The 18251-nt window shown below is 35.9% G+C and overlaps 1 protein-coding gene across 2 annotated transcripts in view; it reads left to right on the forward strand.

Annotated features, from left to right (window-relative positions):
* Positions 1 to 472: 472 nt before the first annotated feature.
* The window catches only part of wake (ankyrin repeat and fibronectin type III domain containing protein wide awake), a 284830-nt gene continuing 267051 nt past the window's right edge, over positions 473 to 18251 (forward strand). For both annotated transcript variants that reach the window (XM_089734489.1, XM_089734493.1), the window contains exon 1: positions 473 to 660. The gene's annotated coding sequence lies outside the window, so the exon portion shown is untranslated. The remainder of the gene's footprint in view (positions 661 to 18251) is intronic.

The following is an 18251-nucleotide window of genomic DNA, read 5'->3' on the forward strand; positions in this document are numbered from 1 at the left end:
TTAAACTATATTGGAAGTATAATTACTAGAAATATATTTATAAACATCATATTAAACTATATTGGCAGAGATCGGAGGTGGATTCTATCGCACAAGCTTGCTACGAAAACAATCATTAAAATCAGAAGAAAAATTATAACTTAAAAAATACATGACCAACTTTTTTTAAATGATCCCCAATTTAGAAAGGCACCTTTGTATAAGTTAATAAATAAACTATTAACATAGAAGGCTTTTGATTTTTAGGTTTTTACCCATTGGGAGTATATAATTCAATTGTTAGCTAATTTTTGTTTTTTCTAAATTATATTTGGCTGTCAATTTTATTGTTTAAACGCTGTCTACCTTGTTGTCTGGGTATACATTTTCTAATGGCGTGAAAAACCCGCGGTATATAATGATAGAGCGCATGAGCGTAGCGCTTTCATTCTGTTCTGTACTGGCTGGCGTCTTCAGTTCGCCTGAAACTGTGTCCCGTACGCACGGGAGTTTTCGCGCTCCTTTTCAAATTACGAACTAATTTGAATTTCGAAATCTGCGGCCGGCGTCATAAGTGAATCGTGAAAATTCGATAAAAGTTTTGACTATTAAGTGAACCTTTGTAATTTTTCTAAAATATTATTAGTGTTTTATTTTTATTTTTTTTGTTTAATTAATAAGGTGAGTACTATTAGTTTAGTTTTAATATAAACAATTATTTTACTTGTTTTTAGATTGAAAACGTATAGTTGTTGCATAAAATATTTTTTATACGTATTAAAATAATACTAGCCGTGTTTACATGTAGGAAATGTTTAATTAAAAGAAACCATTAGTCTGTCCGTCACTTACGGAGCGTGTCGCGTCCGCTTAAGAATTTATTTTGCCTTACACGTGGGAAGATTAAAAAGTTATTTTAGGAAAATGTTATTTAAATATAAATTTCAAAGTGTTTTGTGAAAGCGATCGTTAAATTTTGAAATAGATATAATTTGATACGTTCTTAAATTTAATTTCCGTTTGAAATGGGTTTTTTTTCGGACTAGGTATAAAAGGTCTTAATAAATTTCTGTAAGTATCACAACATCAGGCCACAATATTTAAGGACAAAAGAGTTTTGACTAGCTACAAATAAGTCTTACGTTTTCAGTTATCAATTTATACATTTTAAAAATTGTTTTCTCATATCACTTTTAATTGTTAATAAAAAAGCGCATATTTTAATCAGTGCTATGCACATACATTCGTTCAGTTCAAAATCAACCGATTACTTTCTAGTCGATTATTGTTCAATTCAGTGTTGACGGCTGTTCGAGGATCGAATTTGAGAGGCGTAGCACTAAAAGTGGATAATTATAAAAAACATGGAAAATGGAAAAATGAGATAATTCGGCACAATCAATAGCGAATTAGGGACGTGACACTGATATGATTTTAGGGTAGGAATAGGAGTGTTCTTGTAACCGATTATTTGAATTAAATAGATTTTTTTAAATATGCTTTTGCATGTAGGCAGCATCACCTGAATGTGATCTCTAAGACAATTTTATTTACCATTTATTAAGCGGTAGGCAGCGGCTTGGCTCTGCCCCTGGCATTGCTGAAGTCCATGGGCGACGGTAACCACTCACCATCAGGTGGGCCGTATACTCGTCTGCCTACAAGGGCAATAAAAAAAATATTATTTGAATTATTTATACAATTCAATGTTCACAGTAAGTGCTGTCCAAGTTAACACTCACGATTTCTTATATACTAAATATGCACGTTGTACCAACAAACAATTCTAATTACTTGCGATATGTTTTGCGTGTCTGGATAATTACTGATTTTAAATAATTAATAAATAAACAAGTAGTCCGTTTGATAGCTTGTCGAGGTTGGCATCTTGGCATCACCAATGCCAGGTGTATGGTAATTTTTTGTGTGAATGAAAATACTTTTTTTTACATTAATATGGAAACTGACATACTGACCTGCGGTAATTTATCATCAATGTTCACGGACATCAGATATGCCTAGAGCACAGCTAAGTCACTGCCTATCGCCTAATCTACCTCAAGTAAAGCATCCGACATTGTATTCCGTAGTTTTAGATTTTAAGTTAACCGGGCTAAGATCGTGCTTGAGATAACGACCGTCAATATTACGTATTTCTAATACATTTTGATTCCGTTGTTACCGCTGGCCATACCACAACGTAAATGCGGCCCTCGATTTTGGGACGCGAGTTTCAATTGTATCAGTGCAACCGCTGCTCCAAACTTGGAACCGGGGTGCACGATTGCGGCAGAAATCGGTAGTATGGTTGTACCTACCCGTGCGGACACAAGCGCCGCTTTGAAAACGATAAAGCAGTTTTGCCGTGTTCATGAATCTTGTATATTTAGTTCAATGTTGAATGCCAATTGAATCCGAACTGAGATTTGCTATTGTGCAGATAACCGCAATTGTTTGCATACTCTGTATATGTTGGAATGAAATTGATAGTATAGGTCGAGGTACCGAAGCGAATTATAGATAAAAGAATGATCACTAATACTAAGTAATAATGATGAGAATGATTATATTTGGTTTCTTTGAGTATCTATCTTCTATCATTATCATAATATCAAAAGTCGATATAACATTGCTTTTCATGGTCTTATTGAACTTTTGTTAAAGTCTGACCCGTACTTTTTGATTTAACTTTAATGATTAATTAATTTCGACAATATTAATGATGTTTTCATTTAATTTGAAAAAAATTGGTTCTTAATTTTTTATTAAAATTTTAATATCATTTCTCTCATCGTGAGCGATGATATTCGCGTTGTATTGATTCTGCTAAACACTTGGATGGGCCGAGAGTTGGTATGTCCACCTTAAATGAAAATACAGTTCACATTAAAACTGTTTTATTTGTCCCATTAAGTATTAAATTGTCTAAATTAAGACTTATCCCCTCAGTCAAGGACACTCGGTTAACTACCCTCGTTTCTGTTAATTAAGCCCCTGAAATTACTGTAATAATTAAAAACAAGAGAATGTTTCAAAATTTGTCTCCAGTCTGAGTAAGATTTTAACGATTTGTCCTATTATGAGTGTCCTTCTATTAGGAGCGTAATGAAATTTCTAGTCTTCGAAATTTAAGTGGTATCTGTGAGGCGATATGCTTGTAGTCTCTTTTTTTATTTCTTAGATGTGTAGACGAGCTCATAGCGCACCTGGTGTTAAGTGGTTAATGGAGCCCATAGACATCTACAACGTAAATGCGCCACCCACCTTGAGATATAAGTTCTAAGGTCTCAAGTATAGTTACAACGGCTGCCCCACCCTTCAAACCGAAACGCATTCTATACTACTTCACGGCAGAAATAGGCAGGGTGGCGGTACCCACCCGCGTGGACTCACAAGAGGTCCTACCACCAGTAATTACGCAAATTATAATTTTGCGGGTTAGTTTTTTATTACACGATGTTATTCCTTCACCGTGGAAGTCAATCGTAAACATTTGTTAAGTATGTATTTCATTAGAAAAATTGCCTGCGGGATTCGAACACCGGTGCATCGCTTCAACACGAATGCACCGGACGTCTTTATCTTTTTGTTGACCGCTGGACGAGATTACGTCAGATATGGTGCTCAGTAGTTAGAAGAAGGCGTCCTGGTCTAAAGGTTAGATGACCGGCGGATTCGTACCTTACGATGCACCGGTGTTCGAATTCCGCAGGCGGGTACTAATTTTTCTAATGAATTGACTTCCACAGTGGAGGGATAGTATCGTGTAATAAAAATCAAACCCACAAAATTATAATTTGCGTTATTACTGGTGGTAGGACCTCTTGTGAGTCCGCACGGGTAGGTACCACCAGCCTGTGTACTCTAAATCTTAATTGCATTAAACTATGGTAGAAATAATCGCGATGTTACTCCTTGAATACGTGTAGATTCTTAGCGCGTCTTATGATCGCTTCTGCCAAACACAACATGCTCTTATTATACCTACGAACATATTATTCACTTATACAGGGTGTATCACAATCCATACCTATATATCGTATATCGTTTGGAACCTCTGGGTCTGCGGAGGGACTTCGGTTCCCTCTGTATTTTGTACCGTATGTTCAATGGGGAGTGCTCTGAGGAATTGTTCGAGATGATACCAGCATCTCGTTTTTACCATCGCACCGCCCGCCACCGGAGTAGAGTTCATCCATACTACCTGGAGCCACTGCGGTCATCCACAGTGCGTTTCCAGAGATATTTTTTGCCACGTACCATCCGGCTATGGAATGAGCTCCCCTCCACGGTGTTTCCCTAGCGCTATGACATATCCTTCTTCAAACGAGGCTTGTGGAGAGTATTAAGCGGTAGGCAGCGGCTTGGCTCTGCCCCTGGCATTGCTGAAGTCCATGGGCGACGGTAACCACTCACCATCAGGTGGGCCGTATGCCCGTCTGCCTACAAAGGCAATAAAAAAAACCCATAAATGAAGTCGTTTTGGCAAAGTTTTAACACCGCTTTATTAGTTTTTCCTGTATCTATCGATGTAAATTTTTAAAGGTATTTTTCAATAATTTCAAGACGTCGGATTAAATTGAAAATTTGCTCATTGTATTAATAAATAAATAATAGTTTAAAAAAACTAACAAAATAGGCTTCTATATATAGAAAATCCAACTAAAATAGAAAATAAATTTTAATAATTTTGATTAACAATAGTATAAGAAAGAATTATTTTATTGTAAAAAAAAGCGTGGGGTGCATGGTATCAGAAGTTATAAATATTTTATGAACAGATATGAGTAGAAGGGTTATTTTGATAATATCCTGAAAAACACCCCACGCTATTTTACAATAAAATAATTTTTTCTTACACTATTTTTAATTCAAATATATTAAAATTTATTTTCTATTTTTTAGTTGGATTTTCTATAAAAGCGTATTTTGTTAGTTTTTTGAAACTATTATTTATTTTTAAAAGTTTTAGTTGAATTTTTCAATATTTTTTTAATATTGAATTGTCATCGGTCCTTAATAAGTATACTAAATTTCGAGTTAATCCGACGTTTTGAAGGGGGTCAAAATCATGTTCAAAGATTCCGTTACAAACATACATACGTCTGAAGCTAATAAAAGCGTATTAAAATCGGGTGCCCGCAGGATTCCTAATTTCGAAGGAACGTAGGGCTACCGAACTGCCACATAGCTGGTTCGGGCGGCACCTTTAGTGATATATAGTTTCCTTACGCCCTGTATTAAGCTTAGTTTTTTCTAAACATTGTGTGAAACAGAATTAATTTTAGCTTAATTTTTTTTTACTTTATCTCATTGTTACACAAGCTAAAACTTTTATTTAATTCGGTACTAAAATCTTTCAACGATCTCAATATTGAGTATTTTAATAAAGCCCCTCGCCCGGTTACGCTGATATGGTATCTCAAGATTAGGTAGGAAAAAAGCCCTTAACTATATAATTGTTAGGAGCAAATCTATGTATACAGCTACTTCGAAACTATATGAATTAATATAAGGTTTTGTTCATTCCTTTTCCATTAATATGTTGTTTGAAAGGTTTAAGAGTTGTTACGAAATCGCAAAGACGTAAACAAACTTAAAGCTGCATATAATTATTTATATTTGGGTCATATATCAGAAATGCCAATAAATCTCCTAGCTCCGATCCATTCTAGTCTTAAAATTCATTCAGTTTTAATCACAAGAAAACCTTTATTCAAATTTATCTAACGTATGAATCATAATGAATTGTCTCTCGTTTTAGAGAGAGAGAAAAAAAAAAAACGCATCAGCAGGTGGCATTCGTAATCTACAAGGGATATAGAAAAAATAACAAATAATAAAGATGTTTGGGACACCGGATAGGAACGATGTTCCCTATTATAAAAATATTAATTTTAAGTTCTATTCGAGGTATAAAGAAAATAATTATTCGGGTATACATTTTTATTATGATTTTTTATTGATAAAAATAAAATAAAACTACTTTACAAAGTTATCAACTTTATTTTATTCACAATGAGTTATAAAAAATATTTATATAATAAAAATATGTTCTTTTTTGTACGTTATTACAAAGTTAAGTCGTACACTGTGTGCATTACTAATAAAAATCTTACGTTACGGACGGTTCTTCCCGGTTAGGGTACCCCTTCGCATCGTCCCAAAAGGAACTTCGTTCTAAAAACTTAAAGGGTAGAAGTTCTGTAAATTCGATATATTAAAACATAAACAGTTTCGTTTGTTTGTTTCGTTATTGTATCAGTAAGTATTTCAGTTACGTATGTATGCACTGTGGTTTCTATTCGACGGGTTTGAGTGACAGTTTTAGCGCACTGTCGTGGTCTGACTTGGTGATGCCAGTTGTTTGGTTTGGTTCGGTCCTTTGAATAGCATTGTAATTGTTGTTTTTTTTCTTCACAATCGTGTCACTCTGGACACAGTGGTCGTGATCATCACAACAGACTTGATGCGTCTCACGATGTCCCGCCATCTGTCCCTGCTCAAGGCCATTCTACTGGACTAATTTAGGGGACCTCCCACAGAAGTTTTAATTTGGTCGATCCACCGCATTGGTGACCCTCGCGTGGTCTTGTACCGTCCAACCTTCTCTATACAACGAGACGTTTAATAGACTAGTCATCTCGTCGTGATCGTGTCGAAAGAAATCCGAAGAAAGAAAGAGAAAGTTCTTGTTTTACAGATCATTAAATACTTTTTTGTTTGAAATGATTCGGTAATCTCGTGTTTACGATCGCACCGTCCGCATTGAAGCAGAGCTCATCGATACTATCAGGAATCACTGCGTTCTTCCACAGTGAATTTTAAGAGAATCGTTTTTGGAGGTACCCTCCTCGGCGTTTCCTGAGCGCTATGACATGTTCATCTTCCGAGGTGGTAACCGTACTCGTCGAACTCGACAAATAGGTCGACGTGCAACCTAACCCATGCATCAGCCCACTGAGTTTCTCGCCAGATCTTCTCAGCGGGTCGCGATTCCGATCCGGTAGTATATTCATTCGCGAAGCAGTTGTTAGGTCTCCTTTGGAGGCGCTCGGGCAGTTGTCAGCAAATCCCACCTCTCCTGGCTTAGCCTTTGCTCGCCTACCTGTCCTGGTGAAACTGAAAAGGCCTCCAGTAATCTTTCAATCATAAACAAAAAAAACTTTCGAGGTTTGCACAAAGTGCTCAGCAGTACGCAGCGGCTTGGCTGTGCTTCTGGCATTGCTAACGTCTATGGCCGAAAATGCAATACCGTAGTGTATCTTCGTCACAATGTAAATAAGATTGTATCCAAATGTGGTCTAGCTTCGCGTTATGAGCGGGCTTGTCCAACGATAAACACAATAAAAAGTAGACTACAGATGTCGAAATGCAATAAATAAACATGAGCAGAACGTTTGTTCGGAATATTATCATAACGTTGAAAGTTTCATAGCGCACGTGTAAGAATAGGTGCTTATTTATTCGGTGACAAAAATTAAAATCCTTATTTTTCTACTCGTAGACGATTATTCATTGGTGTTTAGAGTAGCTTGGACAACCGTAAATCACATACGACATAACATAGCTGAAAGGAGTGCTTAGATTTATTAATGTTTTGTGTAGCTATATAATATGACCCTGAGATTAGATAAAAAATAACTGATATCTTAATAAAATATCAATTAAGCAAAAATGTTTCACGAGTAAGTTCAAAAACTAATTTAAGGAGGGCTCTTGTATAATTTAATACTAGATGATGACCGAACTTTACTCTGTTTTTTTTATAACGCCATCTTGTTGTGAGTTAGTTTCTCTCAATTAAGAAAAATAGTATTATTATTCACCAATAGATGTCGGGAAGAGTCATAAAGTTGATTATCGATAAAGTTGATTATTGAAAACACGAAAAAAACAACATTTTCTGAAAATAAATCGCAGCTAGATCGATTTATCGCCCCCGAAATCCCCTGTATACTAAATTTTATGAAAATCGTTGGAGCCGTTTCCGAGATTCAGATGCCAGCCTCCACAGGACATGTCTAGTCTGTTATAGAGCGTCAGAAAACTTACAATTAATTAAACCAGAGCTTTGTGAAGTTGATCAGTTACTAAAACCCTTTTTATGTCGGCCCTGTTAGTTTGTGAGAGATTGTGAAAGTTTCACGAGAGCTTTAGAGCTTCTTATCGCGGTGTTGACCGACGTTCCGACTAATTACGGAACTTTTTATGAAGCTTTGTGTGTTTGTTCAGCTCTTGCTCTTGTTACGATAAGATGTATTGTAAGCAATAAAACATTTATTATAAGTGCAGTTTTTCGTTCTTCTTACGTTGATTTGCAAGAAATGAATAGGAAATAATAATTATTTATATGATTGAAGACGAAGAAATAGATTTCTTCGTGATAATAATGAAGATTTCTTTATTTATTTAAAATGAATATAATATAAATAATTACTGATTGAATAATTAGTTAATATTCTTTATCTTTAATATTATTTGTTTATAGTGTGGTCTCGGCGAGATCTGTGAATAAAGAAGTATAATAATCTTTGACAACAGAACCTTAATTATGTTCAAACTTATAAATTTCAATTAATTTTAGTCGAATTTCGACTACTGCGGGACCGCTAGTATTGGTCAAAATGTAGATAGCCACGAAAGATGAAGACAATTCTTTACATAAAGCAGTTGTTCTGTTATAAGGAAACAACACTCAAGAGTATTCGCATATACGAGTGTAAAAAGGTTGTCGGGAAAAAACCCGAATTGTTATTCAGGAATGATAATATAATTTCATTTATCGAATTGATTTCGTCGTCTTTAAATGACATCTATGGACACGTTTGACGTTACACGCATATCATATGAGAATTTGCGATTCAATTTGAAAAACCTCGTACCATATTTGACTTTCATGACGAAATGTCGGGAAATTATACGCTGGAGACATGCGAAGGTTGTACCACAGAAGGTCAAATAATAAAGAATGTTTCGTGAATTTTGTTCGATATCAGTCACCGTGTAGATCGTTCCAGAACATTTATAAAATTATCATATTCAATCGATGAATTACATATTTTTTTAATAACATATTATTTATTGGTGCGTCAAGAATCATAGAATTTTGAGACGTCTCACGTTAAGTGTGAGTACAAGAAAGTAGAGTTATATGTTTTTGACGCGTATGTTATAATAAATAAAGACTTCTTGTGATTTTTTCGAGGGAAAACTCTGGAATAAAACAGCGTCACAGCTTCACAGTAGCAGATAAGAAAAACGGATTATTAATTGACTCCGCAGTGCAGACACAGTGCGACGAAATAGCGAGAGATTGAATAGTATTCAATAGTGTATATTAGCATTAATGGCGCGTTTTACGTTAAGATCTGCGGTGTAATCTTTATTTAGCGACGTAGATACTAGCAATGTGAGCGCATCGAAGTTTAATTTCGAAGTCTTACCACTTGATTAATAATTTCGCATCCTTCAACCGAAATATATTTATTTATCTACATCAGACAAAGGGATGATAAATTTTACCTAATTCTATGAAATCGGGTCTACAATAATAGTCCAAGTGACGGCGGTGTAAATCCAACTAAAACTTTAGCAGCCTCATTCACTTTTGTGGTGCAAACGTAGTAATAGTTTTCGTTTTTGAATGTGATGTTAACTTCAAAGTTGAATGAAAGAGATAAAAAATATGCTAGAATTGGTTACGCTGCGTAGAATGGAGGATTTATTAAGCACTGTGTCACCTTAGATTTTTTTATTTTTTTTTGCTTAATTGTATCGACGAGCTCACGGCCCACCTGGTTACCGGAGCTCATTGACATTTACAACGTAAATACGGCCACCTACCTCGAAATATAAGTTCTAAGGTTTCAGTATAGTTACAACGGCTGCCGCAACCTGCAAACCGAAATGCATTACTGCTTCACGGCTGAAATAGGCAGGGTATTCCTTTTTTACAGTGCTTTGTTTATTGCACCATCCTTCGGCGTCGTTTATGACCTTTGGAAGGTTAGTCACACAGGGAAGATCTTCCGCCGAACCGGTGGAATATACTCGATACATATGTAGACAGAACGTCGCGGAGGGTCCAAATCCGGGCGAGAACGGGCTCAGTCAGGAGGGATGGGATTTGCTAACAACTACCCGAGCGCCTCCGGAGGATACCTAACAGTTCAAGGGCAGCTGGTTTGCGAATGAATCTACTATCGGAAAAATCCAAACGCTATTTTTCGCAGCTTGTATATATATATATATATGTATTCTTATTCTTTATTGTACACGCAGTTAATACAATATAATAATTGCGAAAAGTTATAAAATATCGAGCTAAACTCAACAATTGAGTTCTGTACCAGCTAACCATTCTTAAAGAGGGTGAGCTTTACATAGGTGGGTAGAAGAGTACAATCTAATCAATTCACTTATTGATACAATACACATTGTAACAATAATAATAATAAATCCCACTAATACATAATATATCAGACTATATACATACACAATTACACACATAAATAACGTAAAAATATACATACACTTGTATACATACCATTGAACATGAATATGAAAATTCGTAAGTGAGATTCAAGCATTTTTTTATTATTTTTATTGCTTAGATGGGTGGACGAGCTCACAGCCCACCTGGTGTTAAGTGGTTACTGGAGCCCATAGACATCTACAACGTAAATGCGCCACCCATCTCGAGATATAAGTTCTAAGGTCTCAGTAAAGTTACAACGGCTACCCCACCCTTCGAACCGAAACGCATTACTGCTTCACGGCGGAAATAGGCGGGGTGGTGGTACCTACCCGTGCGGACTCCCAAGAGGTCCTACCACCAGTGATTACGCAAATTACAATTTTGCGGGTTTAGTTTTTATTACACGATCTTATTCCTTCACCGTGGAAGTCAATCGTGAACATTTGTTGAGTACGTATTTCACTAGAAAAATTGGTACCCGCCTGCGGAATTCGAACACCGGTGCATCGCTACATACGAATGCACCGGACGTCTTATCCTTTAGGCCACGACGACTTCAAAATATTCATAGTTTTTATGATAGCTTCTGCCAAAAAGTAAAAAAAAGACAGTGCGTTGTAAACCAATTAATAACACCCCCGTCAGAGCGTAGCTGGAATAGCCAGCCCCCAAGGCTACCAGCGAATAGTTAATTGAAAAATATAACACAACGCTTAATCATAATTTAGCTGTGATTGTCATTTTTACGGTCCCGACTCTCAAAAGGAAAACAAAGAAAAACTTACAAGATCACTTTTTTGTGATAACAAAGTCAATATTGCTTAAAAAAATCTTTATTTAAAAATGGATAACAAGTTAAAATTAGTACCTAAATCGTACGCTGTAAGGTCTACGGCGGAAGGAAGTCGTAAATATCCTATTCTTGTCAGTCAAAGCCATTAAAAGATATGGTCTTATTTTTTCATTTAGAAATATGGAAATAGGCAAGGTCTTATATAGCACAAGCATAGGGTAACATCTGAAAATAGTATATTTGTATCTTCAAAACGGAAAAAAACGTTATAGTCATTTACAAATATACCTTTATAAGCAAAAAAAGGGTCTTTATCTAGAAAATGCATGGGATATGTCTTACCAAAAAATAAAATAATATATACAGTTTTTATCTACAAGTAGTATTAATTTTGAATAAAAAGGAAATCATTACGAGTATTTCTCCGGTGTTAAAAATGGGTTCTGCATGATGATTGTTTTGTATTTTAGCTATGCAAGGGGACTTAGTTCATATAGATCGATTTTGAAATAAAATATGTTATAAAAATGCAAATGATACATTTTGCTGTAATTATACGTGTATGTCTGGGTTGGTCTCAATAAATTAGGCTGTAACAATCATTAAATACATTAAGAGATCACATTAAAAGAGATTAATTAAATTATCTTTTATTGCAAAGGTATTAATTACATCGTATTTTGAAATGATAAAAAAATCTACGATTACATAGACATAGTAATAGGCCATTAGAATTAGTATTTAGATTTATGTACCGAGGAGTGTCCCAAATGGCTATTACAATATTCCAAATTTAATTGTCGCGCGAAATTCTAGCCGCCATTTTTTTTTATATTTTGATGGGAATAAGTTAGCAAGTAAGAATAAGTAAATTAATTACTTTAAAAGAAAAAAGAATACCCTCGAATATTTCGTTGAATAAAAATTTAAGTGATATTCTTATTTTACTGGTGATCATGTACAAGATATTAAGCCAGAGTAATAAAATTGTTGGGTTGCCGTTTGTGTTTGATACTTGATTGTGCAAAATGGGAAAAGTTTATTTTTTCTATTGCTCGACTTTTATTTCTCGCAGATGTTGCGTCTCTATTAACGAGATACGATGTTCAAGACATGTGACGCGACCTTAAAATTTTAAAGGGTGAGGATTACGAAGAGTTCAATATACGACGAGTCTTTTAAACATGTATTTAATTGCTGTTTTTTTGAGGGTATGTATAAAATCTATTTATTTGTAAGACATGTGACCGAACTCTGAATTTGACATAACTAAGTCTTTTAATTTAATATAATTCAAACAAACACATTTTTAGTACTATAAGAACACAATATTCCTAACCTAAAAGTACATGTTATTATCCGCAACATGCTTCTTCAGATTACAGAAATAAAGTTATCAGCAACATGCTTCGTTAAAAAGTACAATACTTACTTTCAGCTACAGGCGTCGTCATGAATTGTATTGTATCACAGTCATAGTCCAGTCTGGAAAGTTTGATTGCTTTGCAGCAGAAAGAGGCCGAATAGTAGAATCGACCCCTGAGGTCCTGGAATTACAAATTACCACAAGTAAATCCAGTTTGGCGTTCACATTGCGTTAGTTTAATACTATTATTGTTTTGTTATTTAATAACTATCGTTTTCGATATGGCTGTATCTTATAAATCCGTAATAGAAACCGAAGTCAGTTTATGGTCGCTCCTCCCTTTCCCTCGAGACTTCGGAATCCACGTGCCTCTTGATTTTTGATTGTGCTGCATTGAAAAGAAAATAACGTTACTAAAATATGATTTCGTGGTCGCAAGTTTTTACTTCTATTCTGTCGGGAATATGCCATCGGTTTTAGTTACCGACAACGGTTTTTGTACACGTAAGAAGGAATAATCAATTGAACAAATATGCGTTCGGGTTCTGATTTTTTATTCGCTAGTAACTATATTGGCAGCAATAGTATATTTTGAAAGTATGATATGATCCAGTTTGTATATGTTCAATATCATTGACTGTCGATTACGATGAATATTTCGATCGAACTAGCCCTTAAACGCAACCCACTGAATTTCTCGCCGGATATTTTCAGTGGGTCGCGATACCGATCCGGTGGTACATTCAGTGAAGCACTACTACAACGGCGGGATGATAAGTAACTAGGTTAATAATAAAACACTTAACTTTCCGTGATAAAATTAATTTAATTTTTCGACATAGTCTCCGTGAACCTGGCAAAATTTCTGTCCGCCCAAAAAAGTTTTGAGCTTAGGGAATAAGTGGAAGTCTGATGGCGCTAGATCAGGCGAATAAGGTGGGTGGGGTAGCAAATCATACTTCAATTCATTGATTTTTCCCATAGCTTTAACACATGTGTGAACCTTGGCGTAGTCTTGGTGGAAGATGATTTTTTTTCACCAAGCCTGGTCGTTTTTGCTGAATACATTGATGAAGATTATCTAGAAGATTAGCGTAGTATTCTCCATTAATTGTTGAAGTGAAAACTTCTTTAGAATCTTTCTGATTTCAAACCGGATGCAACGGAAAAAACGACAGGTAAGAGACTTTAATACTAATGTGTGTATGAAAGCTCTTGTAGTGAATTTTAATTTAGGATTATACGTGAAATTAAAATATCAATTCACAGAGGGCGCTAACTTACAATTATTTACTAATGACAAAATTTTACATATACTTAAGACGTTTAGGATAATTGTATTTTAATTTTGGAAGGTTTCACTTCTACCACGTGTGAATTGCACACATGTTTTTTTTTACCTTTAGGAAGGTAATCAAGATCCCATCTGCATTCCAAAAGACGGAAGCCATCACTTTTCCAGCCGACTTTACAGCCATGGCTTTTTGGAGCCGGGCATCCCGCTTGAGTCCATTGTTTTGATTGATTTTTTTATTCGGAACCCTTGTTTCATCTGCTTTTACAAATCGACGTAAAAAATCGGCCTTATTACTCTGAAAACGGTTCAGACATTTTTTTGAGTTTTGCACCCGAATCCTTTTTTGATCGTGCGTAAGGAAGCAATCGCGGCACCCAACGGGCCAATAACTTTTTCATATTTAATTCCTCACTTAGGATATGATGTACCCATTCTTTTGAGATACCTGTAGTGTTAGCTATTTTAGATAACTTCAATCGTCGATCTGCTAAAACTATATCATTTACTTTCACGACCATTTCCGGAGTCGTGACGCTTTTTGGACGTCCGGGGTAGGTTTAATCTTGGACACATGTACGACCGCGCTTAAACTCAGCCACCCAGTTTTTTACTGTGCCATAAGAAGGGGCACATTCACCCAAAACATTCTTTAACTCGTCATAGATATCTTTCCCCTTCATGCCCTTCATATGAAGAAACTTTATCACCGCTCTTTGTTCAATTTTATCCATTTTGAAAACAGTTGACGAAATATATTAAAATTTATTTTCATATGACAAAAAATCAATAAAATTTTCGCGCCACCAAATTCAAATTTAGAACACAGGTGACCAGAAATACGAATTTAAAAATGACATATATGTAGGCATATATTTTTTTAAAATTTTAATTATTAACTAGCAGTGGCTAGTTACTTTTCATCCCGCCCTCGTATTTTAGCAAATTCTCTCAGGTTGAGCACGAGAACTCACTTACCGGTAAATGAGTAGCTGAAATAGTCCCTTAGGGCTTAGGCTATCAGCGATTAGGTAGGGAAAATATATTTAAAACTAAAACAAAAAAAACCTAATGAACATCACTGATAAAGGTTACGTTGCCATTAAGCGTCGGATCTAGCAAATGTTTAACATTCAAACAATTTCCTTTGGATTCATAATTTGCATTAATTGAATACCCGGAGATAGAAGGTAGTGAAATGAGAACGAAGTGTCATTGAATGCAGAGGTGGATCCAGTTAGTTTTTAGCCAATAAAAATAATTTCTTATGACTTTTTGTACCTTTTTCGAAAACCAGGTCTGCCAGTATATAGGTACGTAGGACTACATTATTGAAATTGCCGGTTTGGGAGGCTTAACGACAAAGGGAAGATCTTCCACCGAGCGGGTGATATTGCTCGGTAGACCGACGGTCCGAATGTTGTTGTTCGGAACTTGTATATATGCGCTTTATCTTGAAAATGTCGTAAGCGAGATTCAGGCATCTGTCAATTATCTCGCGTTGTATGATGTCTACCCGCCACAGCCGGTTATTTATTTTTCTTTCTACGCTTACTTGTCTTTTGTCGAGATCACGAAAACTTTCGAAATTATTATTTTTATTATTTAAATTTGTTTTACGCCTTGTTAGAAATTGGAGACTCAGTATAATTAGAGACAGCTCACCTTCGAAGTTGTATTTTGCGTTAGTGTCCCTGTACAGAAATATCATAGTTTTTTTTTGTTCTAGACACACAATTTAAAGTAGAGTCTATAACAAACATATACGTGTGAGTTTCTATTGGAATTCTTCGTACTATGGGGGATAGCTGCGTTCCGTCTTATCGTTTTTCGGTAAATACCGTTGAAAACTTGTTGGCAACATTCCTGAGTGCGGCCCTGCAGTGGTCGTCCCGCGTTTAATGCGGTTGTACTTTACCCCCGTAACGTAATTTCTGTACGTGACAGCTTCTATGCGGCATTATGTACAGGAACCGGTACTATTTACACTGTACATGTCAGCGGACGGCCGCGTAATGAAACGAAATGAAAAGTTTTTTTAAGGGATTTTATGACCCTGGTAACTAAGACCTTTAGGTCATGTCTTATTTTAATTCATATTCTTATTTTTATGAAAAATTATAAATATGGAGTGAAAGGAAATGAAGATGATTAATTTGAGACATTAATCAACTGGGATGAAATTTAATGAAATAAGATGAGATGATATGGGATGAAATATAATCTCAATAAAATGATGGTCATTTACGGAGATTTTTTCAGTTGACTTTTGTTTCATTTTCCCACATTTTCACAGATATTAAACAGTTAATAAACCACTATTATTACACATTTAAACCTGAAAAAAACACTAAATAGACAAAATAAAACAAATCACACAACTTCACTCCTCACGTTCTCGCCAAAAAGTCGAAAAGTTTTATCAGAATATCAGAGTGTTGCTAGATTTGCAAGCACGCAGCATTTGATGAGGTTTTACTGGTGGTAGGACGTCTTGTCAGTCCGCACGGGTAGGTCCAACCACCATGCCTATTTTGCAGTGAAGCAGTAATGCGTTTTGGCTTGAAGGCTGGGGCAGCCGTTGTACTACTGTAAAAACTAATGTTTGATGAAACCACCTGATGTTAACCACTTAACATCAGGTGGGCCATGATATCGTCCACCCACTTAAGCAAAAAAAGGTTTTTTTTATTGTCACTGTACGTAGATGAGCATTCGGCCTGCATGATGAGTGGACGCCAGGCCGCTGCCAATAAACGCATCACTATGCATATCGAAGGAAGAAAGCGGAATTGTCGTAGCTTGAAGAGACCAACTTTGTACTGTAGATGTATTATATGATAAGGTACGAAATCGCTTAGCCCAAAATGCAAGTTACGACGTTTCCACTTTCTCCAGCCGATATGCACACTGAGATTTTCATGAGTTACAGACGTACTTAAAACATTTTTATCGTTTATGACTTGTTTGTTTTAATGATTTGACGGTTTCTAACATTTTATAGTTTTAGTAATGAAATTATTTATACAGGGTGTATAAAAAGAAGATAATATCAAGCCGAAAACTGCAGATAGTGTTCTAGTAAAGTAATCGATTTAACGAATATAAAAAGTTTTTACTGGTGGTAGGACCTCTTGTGAGTCCGCACGGGTAGGTACCACCGCCTTGCCTATTTCTGCCGTGAAGCAGTAATGCGTTTCGGTTTGAAGGGTGGGGCAGCCGTTGTAACTATACTTGAGACCTTAGAACTTATATCTCAAGGTGGGTGGCGCATTTACGTTGTAGATGTGTATGGGCTCCAGTAACCACTTAACATCAGGTGGGCTTTGAGCTCGTCCACTCATCTAAGCAATAAAAAAAAATCCTAAGTAAATAGTTTCGGCTTAAAGAGTACCTACGTGAACATAAATCGTAATCTAACAAACTATTATTCTGCCAACCCTTGAATTATGTTTTAGCAGAGTTACCGTAATAATGTTACGCCGGTAAGAATAACGCCATCTATTGCCGAATAGTCGAACAAATATCGAAAGATCTAGCAGCATCTAGAACGCTCAAGAAGTACAACGCCATCTATTATCAGATAGCGGAAACACAATACTCGAAATGTGTGGAATATTCTCGATAATTCTAGGGATGTAATATCGGGTACAAAAACGTTGCAGAGATGGCACGCAGTTAGTCATTAATCGGAACTACTCGAAGCGAAACAGCGAACGGATCACCTGAAGCGAAGCTGAAGAAGCGAATTGAGAATTTTAAAGTGTTTTAAGTGTTCTAAGTGTTGAATACTGTTATTAATTTGTATTTCGGTAGAATTTTATTTATCCCGCACCCCAGTGCGTAACAATATGATTCCACATAATTATGTATTTTGATATGTTTGGCAAAATATCAAAAGATGCGAGTTTGTTTAATTTTTTTGTTTAGGTGGGTGGGTGGACGAGCTCATCTAGTATTAAGAGGTTACCGGTGCCCTTACACATCAACAATGTAAAATTCGCCAACCACCTTGAGACATGAGTTCTAAGGTCTCAGTTTTTACTGTACAACGTCTGCCCTACCATTCAAATCGAAATCAAATTAAATTGATTTTTATTATACGATATTATTCCTTCACCGTGGAAGTCATTCGTGTACATCCATAAAGCACGTATCTCATTATGATAATTGGTACCCGCCTGCGGGATTCGAACGCAGGTACATTCGCATCGTTCGATATTAATGCACTGGGGTTCTTATCCTTTAGACCACGACGACTTCATCTCATCCTGCATCATGATGATCAATAATGGGAAACCAGCTCTCGACTAACATGGTTTTGAATAGCTGACAGTGT

Source organism: Bombyx mandarina, chromosome 17 (genome assembly GCF_030267445.1).
Source record: "Bombyx mandarina strain Sakado chromosome 17, ASM3026744v2".
NCBI classification, from domain to species: Eukaryota; Metazoa; Arthropoda; class Insecta; order Lepidoptera; family Bombycidae; genus Bombyx; species Bombyx mandarina.